The sequence below is a fragment of the Panthera pardus genome, unplaced genomic scaffold (genome assembly GCF_024362965.1).
Source record: "Panthera pardus isolate Hobbes unplaced genomic scaffold, ASM2436296v1 HiC_scaffold_329, whole genome shotgun sequence".
Lineage (NCBI taxonomy): Eukaryota > Metazoa > Chordata > Mammalia > Carnivora > Felidae > Panthera > Panthera pardus.
The window spans coordinates 124,117-136,220 of record NW_026526909.1 but is presented as its reverse complement, the minus strand read 5'-3'; the positions used below and the strand labels follow the sequence as shown (position 1 = coordinate 136,220).

Sequence of the window (12,104 nt, the reverse complement as noted above, 5' to 3'; positions counted from 1 at the left end):
CTTTTTCACCCACACATTACCGGGTCCCCAGTATTCATTGTTACCTGGTGGTGAGGGATTCTTCTGCTTGTTCATCCTCCTCCTCCTCCTCCTCCTCCTCATCATCATCATCTTCTGCAAAGAAATTCAGAAATCTCCCATGATGTGGAGCTCCCACATCACCACTATAAACACAGGGGCTTATATGCCTTAGCAACGTAATTATCTACGCATGACTAACTCTTGTTCTGAAGCTCCAGGGCACTGCCCTGGAGAACTGTTGCGGTATGGATTTCAGATCCAGCAGGGAGTGTCTCTGATTCGGGGGCTCACCATGACTGAGACTGGGCAAAAGTTTAAACTGTCTCTTGTCCAGATCCGTGGATGCCTGTCCAGTTTCAATCTGATTTCAGCGAACAGTGTCTTGCAGGTACCACAGTCATGCAACAGGCGCAGGCCCTGTGTGCTCCCAGTGCTCACGGAGAGTCTCCTCCTTGCCCCGAGGACAGCACAATCACCCGGTCCCAAGTCCCTCCACATGTGGACTCATGGGTCCCCAAGTGGACGTCGGTGTTATGGACGGGCCGTCTGTATGAAGAGCGTTTCAGTCTAAACGACGTTCCATCTCCAAGGCCTACTACATCCAATACCTCATTCCCCTCCACAAAGTCAGGGGCTTTATTTTTCCTGAAGTGCATTCGTGAACTTTCGCATGTGATCACCACAGCTATGACAGGTTACTTGATAGACAGTTGAGGAGACAGTTATGGAGAAAGCGAAGATCACTCTCTCGCCCACAGTCAATAAAGACAGCTCCTGGGCGGGAGCCTGGAACTTCCCGCTTAGCTCAGGACTCCCTGCACTCGAACAAGCTGCCTCCTTCCTCGTCCTCCCTTCTGGGCTCTGACACTGGTGGAGGCTGCCTCCTGCCCTAAAGGCAGTTCCCTCGGGGAGGACACAGATGGGTGGAGCACCGTGACCTCCACCCTGTGCACTTCTCCTCTCCTTTCCCACCTGCTAGTCCGGGTCCTCTGGTGGCCCCATGTGTCACATGGAAACCAAGACAGCGGCTGCCAACAATGTGAGGGGAGGCGGGAGATGTCTGGGGAGCCCAGGACCTCGGAGCAGCTCAGTGCACACAGGGCCTGTGGCCGCCTTACCGGGGCTGAGCTGGCGGGCAAGGCACTCTGCCAGCCTGTGTCCCTCGGCCACTTGCTCCTGGATGCCCTGGCCTTGGGAACGCTCGGGGTCATCGTGGGTGAGGAGGTCCTTGAGGTGCTGATCGACTGGCTCAGAAACTTCTCTCCCTTCCCGTAACTTCTGCCACAACTGGGTCAGCTCTTCAGCCTGAGCTTTAATCAGGATATGATATTGCCTAAGGTGGGACATAGAGAAAATTTTAAAACACAGAGTTGAATAGATTCTCTGAGAGCTTTCACGGACGTTTCTGTGATTTTCCGCAAGGAGCCCTCAAGGCCACGTTCTGGCACGTGTGTGGGGCCCTGCCTGTGACACAGAAAGAAGAAGGTAAAACAAGGCTCCTCTGTGTCGGGGAGTCTCCTTGACCTCCTCTGCAGCTCCTTCTTCTGTAAACAAAGCCAGGTGTCTTCCTCAACACCCGTCAGAGAGATGTCCCTTCAGGCCCTCCCTGCGGCACAGCCATTTCCTGTGAACCTACACGGTGTGCATCGTGCTGTGCATGGACCCAGCGCCAGCCACAGAAATGTGGACAGGACAGCTGGTGTGGACTACACAGGTCAGGAGAGCGGCAGGGTCAAGAGGACAGCATTGTCTGAAGGAAAACATGACCGACAAGCTGTCATCCCTCAGGAGGTGACTGTGTTACAGGCAAATGAGGTGGTGATCTCACAACAGTGTGAATGTGGCCAATGCCACAAATTGTTCACTTGAATTTGGTGACTTTCAGCTCAATAAATGATATTTATTTGACACAGAGTGAATGATACATGGAAGCCAATGAAAATGAAACACGACAGGCCAAAACCTCTGGGATGCAGCAAAGGCGATCATAAGAGGGAAGCATATAGCAATCCAGGCCTTCGTAAAAGAGGAAGAAAAGTCTCAAATACACAACCTAACTTTACACCTAGAGGAGCTGGAAAAAGAACAGCAAATGAAGCCCAAAACCAGCAGAAGAAGGGAAATGATAAAGATGAGATCAGAAGTCAATGATATGGAAATAAAATAAAACGGAACACATCAATGAAACCAAGAGCTGGTTCTTTGAATGAATTAACATTATCGGTAAGTCCCTAGCCAGCTTTATCAAAAGAAAAAGGAAAGGGCCCAAATAAATAAACTCAGGAGTGAAAGTGAAGCGACCACAACCAACACTGCAGAAATACACACAAAAAAGAAGACATTATTATGAGCAATTATATGCCAACAAATGGCCCAAATCTGGAAGAAAAGGACAAATCCCTAGAAACATATAAACTCCCCAAACTGCAATAGGAAGAAATAGAAAATTTGAACAGATACATAACAAGTTGAGAAATTGAATCAGCAATAAAAAAACACCCAACAAACAAGAGTCCGGGGCCAGCTGGTTCCCCAGGGGAATTGCACCTGACATTAAAGAAGGGTCCGTACCTATTCTCCTGAAGCTGTTTGAAATAGAAATGGGGGGAAAACTTCCAAACTCATCCTACAAGGCCAGCATTAACTTGACCCCAAAACCATCCAAATCCCCACTAAAAAGGAGACTTGCAGACCAATCTCCCTGATGAACACGGATGCGAAAATTCTCCACAAGATACTAGCCACCCATACCCAACAATACATTAAAAGAATTATTCACGGGGTGCCTGGGTGGCTCAGTCGGTTGAGCGTCCAACTTCAGCTCAGGTCATGATCTCAAGGTTCGTGAGTTTGGGCCCCCATCGGGCTCTGTGCAGACAGTCCAGAGCCTGGAGCCTGCTTCGGATTCTGGGTCTCCCTCTCTCTCTGCCCCTCCCCCACCTGCGCTCTGTCTCCCTCTGCCTCTCAAACATAAAGAGAAAATTAAAACAAAAAAAAAAACAACAAAGAATTATTCACCACAATCAGGGGGGGATTTATTCCTGGGCCGCAAGGTTTGTGTTAATATCTGCGCATCAACCAACCTGATACAGCACATGAATAAAAGAATGGATAAGAACCACATGATCCTCTCAATAGATGCAGGAAAAGTTTTTGACAAAATCCAGCATCCTTTCTTGAGAAAACCCTCAAGAAAGTAGGGATAGAAGGAACATACCTCAAGATCATATATACCGATTACAAAAGACCCACAGCTAATATCACCTCAGTGGGGAAAAACTGAGGTCCCTAAGGTCAGGAACACGACAGAAGGTCCACTCTCACCGCTCTTGTTGAACATAGCGTTGGAAGTCCTAGCCTCAGCAACCAGACAGCAAAAGAAATAAAAGGCATCCAAATCAGCAAGGAACAAGTCAAACTTTCACTCTTTGTAGACAACATGATACTCCACATGGAAAACCGGAAAGACTCCCCAAAACACTGCTAGAACTGATGCATGGATTCAGCAAATTCACTGGAATATGGTCAACGTACAGAAATTGCTTGCATTTCTGTATACCGATAATGAAGCAGCAGAAAGAGAAATCAAGGAACTGATCCCATTGACTAGGGTACTGAAAACCACAAAATACATGGGAATGAACCTACCAAAGAGGTAAAAGATTTGCTGTAACTATAAAAACCTGTAAACTGTAGAAAACTTATGAAAGAAATTGAAGACACACACACAAAAATGGAAAAACAATCCATGCTCCTGGATCTGAGGAACAAATATTGTTAAAATGTCATCACTGGGGCGCCTGGGAGGCTCAGTCGGTTAAGCATATGACTTCAGCCCAGGTCATGGTCCCGCGCGTCGTGGGTTCGAGCCCCACGTCGGGCTCTGTGCTGACCGCTCAGAGCCTGGAGCCTGCTTCAAATTCTGGATCTCTCTCTCTCTCTCTCTGTCCCTCCCCTGTTTGCACTCTGTCTCTCTGTCTCCCAAGATAAAAGAAATACTAAAAAAAAAAAAAAAAAATGTTTTTAATCTGAATACTACCCAAAGCAATCTACAGAGTCAATGCAATTCCTATCAAAAGAACACCAGCATTCTTCACAGAGCTAGAACAAGTAATCCTTACATTTCTGGACTTCAAGTCATATTATAAAGCTGTAATCATCAAGACAGTATGGTATCAGCACAAATACAGACACACAGAACCAGGGGACAGAAGAGAGAACTCAGAAATGGACCCACAAATCTATGGCCAAATAAGCTTCAACAACACATGAAAGATTATTCAATGGAAAAAAGACGGTCTCTTCGGCAAATGGGGTTGGAAAAACTGGACAGAGACGTGTGGAAGAATGAACCTGGAGAACGTTCTTACACCGTACACAAAAATAAACTCAAAATGGATGAAAGACTTAAATGTAGGACAGGAAACCATCAAAATCCTGCAGGAGAAGACAGGTGGCAACCTCTTTGACCTTGGCCGCAGCAACTTCTTACTACACATGTCTCCTGAGGCAAACATGAACCACTGGGATCTCATCAAGATGAAAAGCTTCAACAAACAACAAACTCAAAGGCAATCGAAGCGATGGGAGAAAATATTTACAAACAACATATCGGATAAAGAGTCAGTATTCAATATGTATAAAACAACCTTGATCAAACTCAAAACTCAACACCCAAGAAGCAAATGATCCCGTAAAGAATTGGGCAAAAGACAGAAACAGACACTTCTCCAAAGAAGACATCCAGATGGTAACAGACACACGAAAACTTGCTCAACATCATTCATCATCAGGGAAAAGGAAAGTAAAACCACAATGAGATACCACTCCTATCTGTCAGAATGGCTAAAATGAATAACAGATGGTGAGGATGTGGAGAAAGGGGACCACTTTGGCACTTTTGCTGGTAGAAATGCAAACTGGTGCAGCCACTCTGGAAAACAGTGCAGAAGTTCCTCAAGAAATTTAGAGAAGAGCTACCCTACAATCCGGCAATGGCACTACTAGGTAGTTATCCAAAGGACTCAAAAATGCTGATTCGAAGGGGCACCTGCACCCCAATGTTATAGTACTGTTATCAACAATAGCCAAAGGATGGAAAGAGCCCAGATGTCCATCGACGGATGAATGGATTGAGAAGACATGGTACATAAATTGATACAACGGAACATTACTTGGTGATGAAAAAGAATGGATCTGCCCTTTGCAACACTGTGGATGGAACTAGAGTGTATTATGCTAAGCCGAATAAGTCAATCAGAGAAAGATAAAGATCACATGATTTCACTCATATGTGGAATTTAAGACACAAACCAGATGCACCAGGGGAAAGGAAGGAAAATTAAGATAAAAACAGAGACAGAAGCAAACCATTAGAGAGAGACATTTAAATGCAAAGAATAACCTGAGACTTGCTGGAGGGGTTTTGGGTGGGAGATGGGCTAAATGGGTGATGGGCATTAGGGGGGCAGTTTTCGGGATGAGCACCGGGTGTCATTTGTAAGAGATGATACCCTAAAATCTCCTGCGGAAACCATTTATACACTATATGCGAACTCATTTGGATTTAAATAAATTAAAAAAAAAAAAATACAAACATTGAGCGAGGCCCCGAATAATTGGAGTCCGCAATACACCAGATACTGCTGTCTTCACTGTTTGACAGATGTGTGTGTGCACCTGTGTGCCAGGCAAGTTTCTGCCCTTCTCCTGGCCCAGACCTGTCGCTGACAAGAGTCAGAGATGCCTACGGCCTCCCACCAGCCACGGAGCCCTCCTTACCTGAGCTTCTCGGTCAAGGTCTCTGCCAACTTCCCCTGCTTACGCTGCAGCGTCTCCCCCAGCACGGATTCGATGATGTCTTTCAACTCTTCACACTCTGAGAACACAGACACCGGCCTCAGTGGACAAGCTACACGTGCCGCTGTGCTCGCTGCCTCCAGGGAGGGGGGCGGGGTGTACCCCAGGACAATGTAACCCCAGCATCGGGCTCTGCGCATCTCATTCCTCAGCCCCCCAGCTACACGGTATTTGATACCTCCCTGTTTTAGAGCTGAGGGAAGAGCAGCTCCAAGGCGTGGACAGGAACTAGACAAGGTGAATGACTGGGATTTGGCAGAATCAGAATCCACATCCCCTGACACTCACCCTGATCATGGCCACTCACCTGAGCTGGCAGCCTCTTAGGTAGGACACTAAGCAGGGACATGAAGTGAGGCCCTTAGGACCACAGGACTGACTCATGGTTCCCTTGAGTTGGATAATGAGCACATGTCTCAAAGGCAAAAAGTTCACCCGTATACTCTTGTGTGCACTATAATGCGTAAAACCAGAAGGACCTGAAAGCGATACGGCCAAACACTAACAAAGCTTGTGGTATCAGAAGCAGCAGACGGGGGGGGGGGCGCCTGAGTGGCTCAGTCTGGCGAGCTTCGCCTTGGGCTCGGGTCATGACCTCGTGGTTCGTGAGTGCAAGCCCCTGCAGCAGGCTCACTGCTCTCAGCGCAGAGCCCACTTCTCGGATCCCGTGTCCCTCTCTCACTGCCCGTCCCCTCCACTCAAAGCAGCAGGTACTATGACAGCAGCAGGATCACAGAGGAGGAATGTGAGGCACAGAAATCGGGGCAGGGCAGCATGGCGGGGAGCACAGGAAGACTGGCCCAGAGCCAGACTGTGTTCCCTCCACCCCAAGCTCCTGGGTGATGCCTTCCTTCGTCGTCTTCACAAGTGGTTTCCCGCACTTGTGTCACGGTTATCAGGAAAGATGCAAAGAAAACTTTGCTTGTCCTTACCCCAAAGCTCATCATCTCTTCACCTTGCTAAAGAGCCGCTTCCAACATTACTTTTCTCCCCATCAGTCATTTGTAATCCCACCTCTCCTTGTTTTATGGAAAACTCTTGGTAAGGAAACGGCAACAGTTCGGGCTCAGAGTCGTCAGGATTCCTTCCCATCGCCCCGCTGCACACATGCCCCTAACTCAGGATTCCTCCCGCCATGGCAGCCCCCTCTGAATGAACAGGCAGCTGGCCTCCCCATTCCAGGCTGACCGTGGGGGAGGGCCAGCTCCACACACTGGCTTGGGCGGTCACCGGGGCTGTGGTCTCCCCCGCTCACCCTCATTCTCACCGGGCCACTTGACTCCTGGCCAGGCCTGGCCCTGCTGGCCGTCCTGCATCCTTGAAGGTTCCCCAGCTCAGGGAGAGACACAGGAGGGAGCACAGATTGTCTGATGGGCCTTGAAATGCCCTCTACCTCGCCACAGGGTGTCAATGGCTACCGAGGACTCAGGAAGCAGAGCCTGTGCCCACGAAGCACAGCTTCCCTCTCATCAGGGGAGTCACTGTCTGGACGGCATTCCTCATGGATACCGCAGTTTCAGGGAAAGCAGACCCATCTTCCAGCTCCTTGCAAGCTGGCCGTGTCTCCTTGTCCCCGCCCGCGCCCCGTGTGCACCATCAGCAAGTTTCCCCAGTGAAACAGCTCGCTGCTTTGCCATTGGAACCTCAGAGAAGTGGGACGTGATGGAGTTCATTAGTCCGAGACACGAAGGCCAACAGTGATGCAGGATGTGACACACACACACACACACAGGACCCTGAGAGGACCAGGCATTTCTGGGTCTGCGTCAGGAATCAATCACTAGAAAGTTAACTGTAACCCCACCCTGTACAGCACTGCAAACCAACCTGGAGAAACTGCTAGTCTCGTTTTCCCCATTCTTCCCATCCTCGGCAAAATGAGGGTAAGACACCCACTTCCACTGGGTCCTCCGGGAGCTTTAGTCTGTTAAGCTTCCAACTCTTGATTTCGGCTCAGATCATGATCTCACATTCCTGAGATCGAGCCCCACGTCAGCCTCTGTGCTGACAGCACCGAGCCTGCTTGGCATCCTCTATCTCCCTCTCTCTCTGCTCCACCCCGACTAACACTGTCTCTCTCAAAACCAACAAACATACATTAAGAAATACCCACTGCTACTTTTCCTGGATTGTGGTCACAATGGAATTGATCGTGACGATGGAAATAGAGAAGACAAAGTCCGGAGAGGGCTTTCGTTTTCTCTCCACACAAAGCCAATTCCTGTCTCCAGGAATACAGACAGTCATCACTTTGGTGACCCTGACCTTGTAGGACTTACTATATTTCTGCAGCTGGTTGGCCAGGGAGTAGGCAGTAGCTTCGGATACAAGGAATTTCTCTCTGAGGTCTCGGAAGTCCTGCTGGCTTGCTTCCAGCTTGGATTGAAGCTCCTGGTTGAGTTCCAGGAGGCTCATTTCTGTCCCTGGATCAGACACCGGGTCAAGAGGTGCTGCCATGGTGACATGTGGCAGAAGAGGTAGAGCTGGGGACTGGGGAGAAGAAACCAAACACATGACGGGTTAAAAACAAGTGAAATCAAGTAGGTTCAATCAGGACTGAGGGGCGAGGATACAGCAATTCTTTACTTACTACTGGGAACAACTTGAACAACACCCCACAGCACTGGAGAGTCAGCAGCTACAAAAAGAAGGTTCGAGATGCCAGAGTCGAGAGCCCGAGGCACTGCCTGTAGCTCAGACTCCAACCGGAATGACAGACCGAGCACCTGGCACGCCAGGTGATGGTCTGCAGTTGCAATAACAGAATTGGAACGCGGGGATGTCATGGAACCTTGGGAGCCATTGCCTTCCAGGTGCCAAGGCTACGCAGATACCCAAGGCTGCCTAGTCTCCCCTGAAGGTCACCACTGATGGGGACCACCCCTCAGCGGCCACTCTCAGTAGTTGTCTACCCTTGTGCTAATACCACAGATCCCATATCTCTCTCTGTCTGTCTCTGTTTTAAGTTTATTTATTTATTTTGAGAGAAAGCACGAGCACGTGAGCGGGATGGGGTGGAGGGAGTGGGAGAGAGAGAGAATCCCAAGCAGACTCTGTGCTATCTGCACAGTACCGTACGGGAGCCTTGATCTCATGAACCGTGAGATCATGACCTGAGCCAAAATCAAGAATCAGACACTCAACCCAATGAGCCATCCAGGTGCCACAGACCCCATCTCTTTCCAAACACATCTCAGCATCGTTCTCACTGTTCATTCTTGTGTGTGCATAAAAACATCAAGGCAGAAATAGTTTCCCAAGTTTTACTAAAGGGCTGTCATCAAGCCACCCCACTTCTCTTTAAGGTCAAACAGACCTTCAGGCTTTTCCAGTGAGTGAAACATTCCAAAGTCTTAGACTGTCATGATGTTCTTCTCTGGATCTCTCTAGTTTGTCCTCTATCCATTAAAAAGTGTAAGACAGGAGGCAGAGTATAATACTAAGTGAATAAATATTTACTTGAGAAAAATGTTTTGTCCCAACTCTCACTGTTCTTCTGGCTGTTTTCCTGTGTTATGAGGCTTTCTTATCCCCTCTTGGGGCACCATTTTGGCTTCCCATTAAACTGATGTTGGATATCCCTATATCCTCGACTCCTTCTCTACGTGTGAGTTGTTTTTTTGTTGTTTTTATAATGTCACTAAACAACCATATTTCATGCTTGTCACTTACGGATTTCATGTGTCTCTCACAAGATCTCTTTCGAACTGTCAAAATGTTAATTTATACGTATGTCCTTGAATACATGTAGTGACCACCTACTTTGGAAACATCTATAAACTTGATGCTATTTGATTACGTTCATTTGGCCTACCTTCATATTTAATAGAACGGAGGTTAACAAACCCTCTGTTTGCTCTCTATTACTTAAGAGTCTGTTTCATGGTTTGCCTCTCTCTTTACCAACCGCCCATCGTTCATCTATTGGGTTTCTTAAATTCCACAGATGAGTGAAATCATATGATACGTGTCCTTCTCTGGCTGACTGACTTCACTTAGCATAATACACTCTCGCTCCATCCACGTCATTGCTAGAACTGATACACAAATTCAGTAAAGTCCCAGGACACAAAATCAACATACAGAAATCTCTTGCGTTCCCACACATCAATAATGAAGCACCACAAAGAAAAATCGAGGAGTTGAAACCATGTACAATTGCACCTAAAACCGTAAGATACTTAGGAATGAACCCAACCAAAGACGTAAAAGATCTGCACTCTGAAAACTAGAGAACCCTTACGAAAGGCACTGAAGAGGGCAGAAAGAAATGGAAAAACTTCCCGTGCTCATGGATTAGAAGAACAGATATCGTTAAAATGTTGATACTAACAAAAGCAATCCACACACTGACTGCAATCCCTATCAAAATACCACCAACCTTTTCCACAGAGCTACAACAAGCAATCCTCAACTTTGTATGCAACCAGAAAAGACCCCAAAGAGCCAAAGGAATCTTGGATGGCCTCGAAAGCCAACCTTGTACCCCACATCAAAGCGACTGACAGTACTTTTGCTGGAATACGTCTCAGTGTTTATTGCTCTAGAGTGACTTTCCTAAGGCAGCAACATGCCATTCTAATCTTATTTGAACTTGTCATTCTCACTCTCCTGTTTTTCATGAAATTATACTTTTTAGTGTTTGTTCTGTTGAATCGCTTTGGGTTTCTCCTCAAGACATTCTTATTGTGATGTTCACGTTCAATATTTGTTACCGATTTCCTGTCATTTGTTATTCTCTTTTCGGCTCGGTCATCTCTCTCTTTTTCAATTCTAACAGTTCTTTATTGGGGTCGAATTGACCTAGAGCAAAACGCACAAACCGCAAGCACACAGCTCAATGAATTTAACGTACGTATGCATCCTGTCACCACCCAGATCGAGATATAGAACACTTTCGTCCGTGGCGCAAAGTTCTCTTCTGCTCCTTGCCGGTCAATACCCATTTCCAAACACAAACACACTCTGAATTCTCACCCTAGACGACTTTTGCTTGTTCTTACACTTCATATAACTGCAATGATGTCGTATGTTCTCCTATGTTCTGTGTTCTCTCACTCGGTGTCTGGTTTTGAGATCTCGTCCTGATTAGCTGTGTGTCAGCCATTGGTGCTGATGCTGCCGAGAAATACTCTGCTTGGGGATTATAGCACAATTTGACTATCCGTGTTCCTGCTGGACAGATCTAGTTTTGGTTATCACACACAGAGTAAGGACAAATAATCATGTCCAAACTGTGTTTGTGCAGACACCCACTGGTTCCTCCCAGGTACACATCCTAGGAATAAAATGCTTGGGGAAAGCAGAGAAACTGACACAGACTTTTGCAAAGGCTTTGTCTCCTAGATTTCCGCCCAAAGATAGGCAGTCCCAGTTTCTCTACATTCCCACATACCTGGTATTCTTGGTCCTTTTGATTTTAGCCATTCTGCTAGCTGTTAGTGCTCGGTTTAGTTTTCGAATGCTCTTGGTCATTTGGGTATCTTCTTTTATGAAGCTCCTTTTGAGATCTTTTCCTCATCAATAAGCTCGGTTCTCTGTAATTTTCTTTGTGATGTGTGTAAGTTCCTTCTGTATTTTGGATAAGGTCGTTGCCATATATGAGGTATTGCAAGGAATTATTCCTGGACTGTGGATTGTGTTTTCACTGTGTATTTTATGATGACTTTTTAAATTTTACATATTTTGAGAGGGGGAGGGGCAGACAGAGAGGGAGAGGGTGTGTCTTTTCACTTTTTAAATAGTGATTTATGATCAACGAAGGATTTAATACTTTATGAAATCCAGGTTTTTATACTTTTTTTCTAAGTTCTTTATGTTGATAGAGAAAGTGAGTAGGGGAGGGGGAGGGAGAGAGATTCCCAGGCAGGCTCCACACTGTCAGTATGGAGCCCAATGCCCCCGGGGCTCAAACCCGTGAAGTGTGAGATCATGACCTGAGCCAGAATCCAGTGCCGGACGCGGACCTGACCAAGCCATCCAGGCACCCTTCCACATACATTTTAGAATTAGTTGGTAACTTCCCCCCAAAATGCCTACTCCAATAGGAATCAGGGTAATATTGATTTGGTATTCCAACAAGATTGGATCTTCTCATCTATGAAGGTGCTGTATACACTTTTATATGTATCTAGATCTCCTTTAATTTCTGTCAGCAATAGTTGTCTGGAGTCTTCCTTATATGTGTTCTTATGCATTTAATGATTGTGTGGATGTGAATCTCT

General features: G+C 46.9%; 1 pseudogene; it reads right to left on the bottom strand.

The window, feature by feature from the left end:
• The window catches only part of LOC128774512 (neuroblastoma breakpoint family member 6-like), a 31,032-nt pseudogene that overhangs the window by 15,730 nt on the left and 3,198 nt on the right, over positions 1 to 12,104 (bottom strand).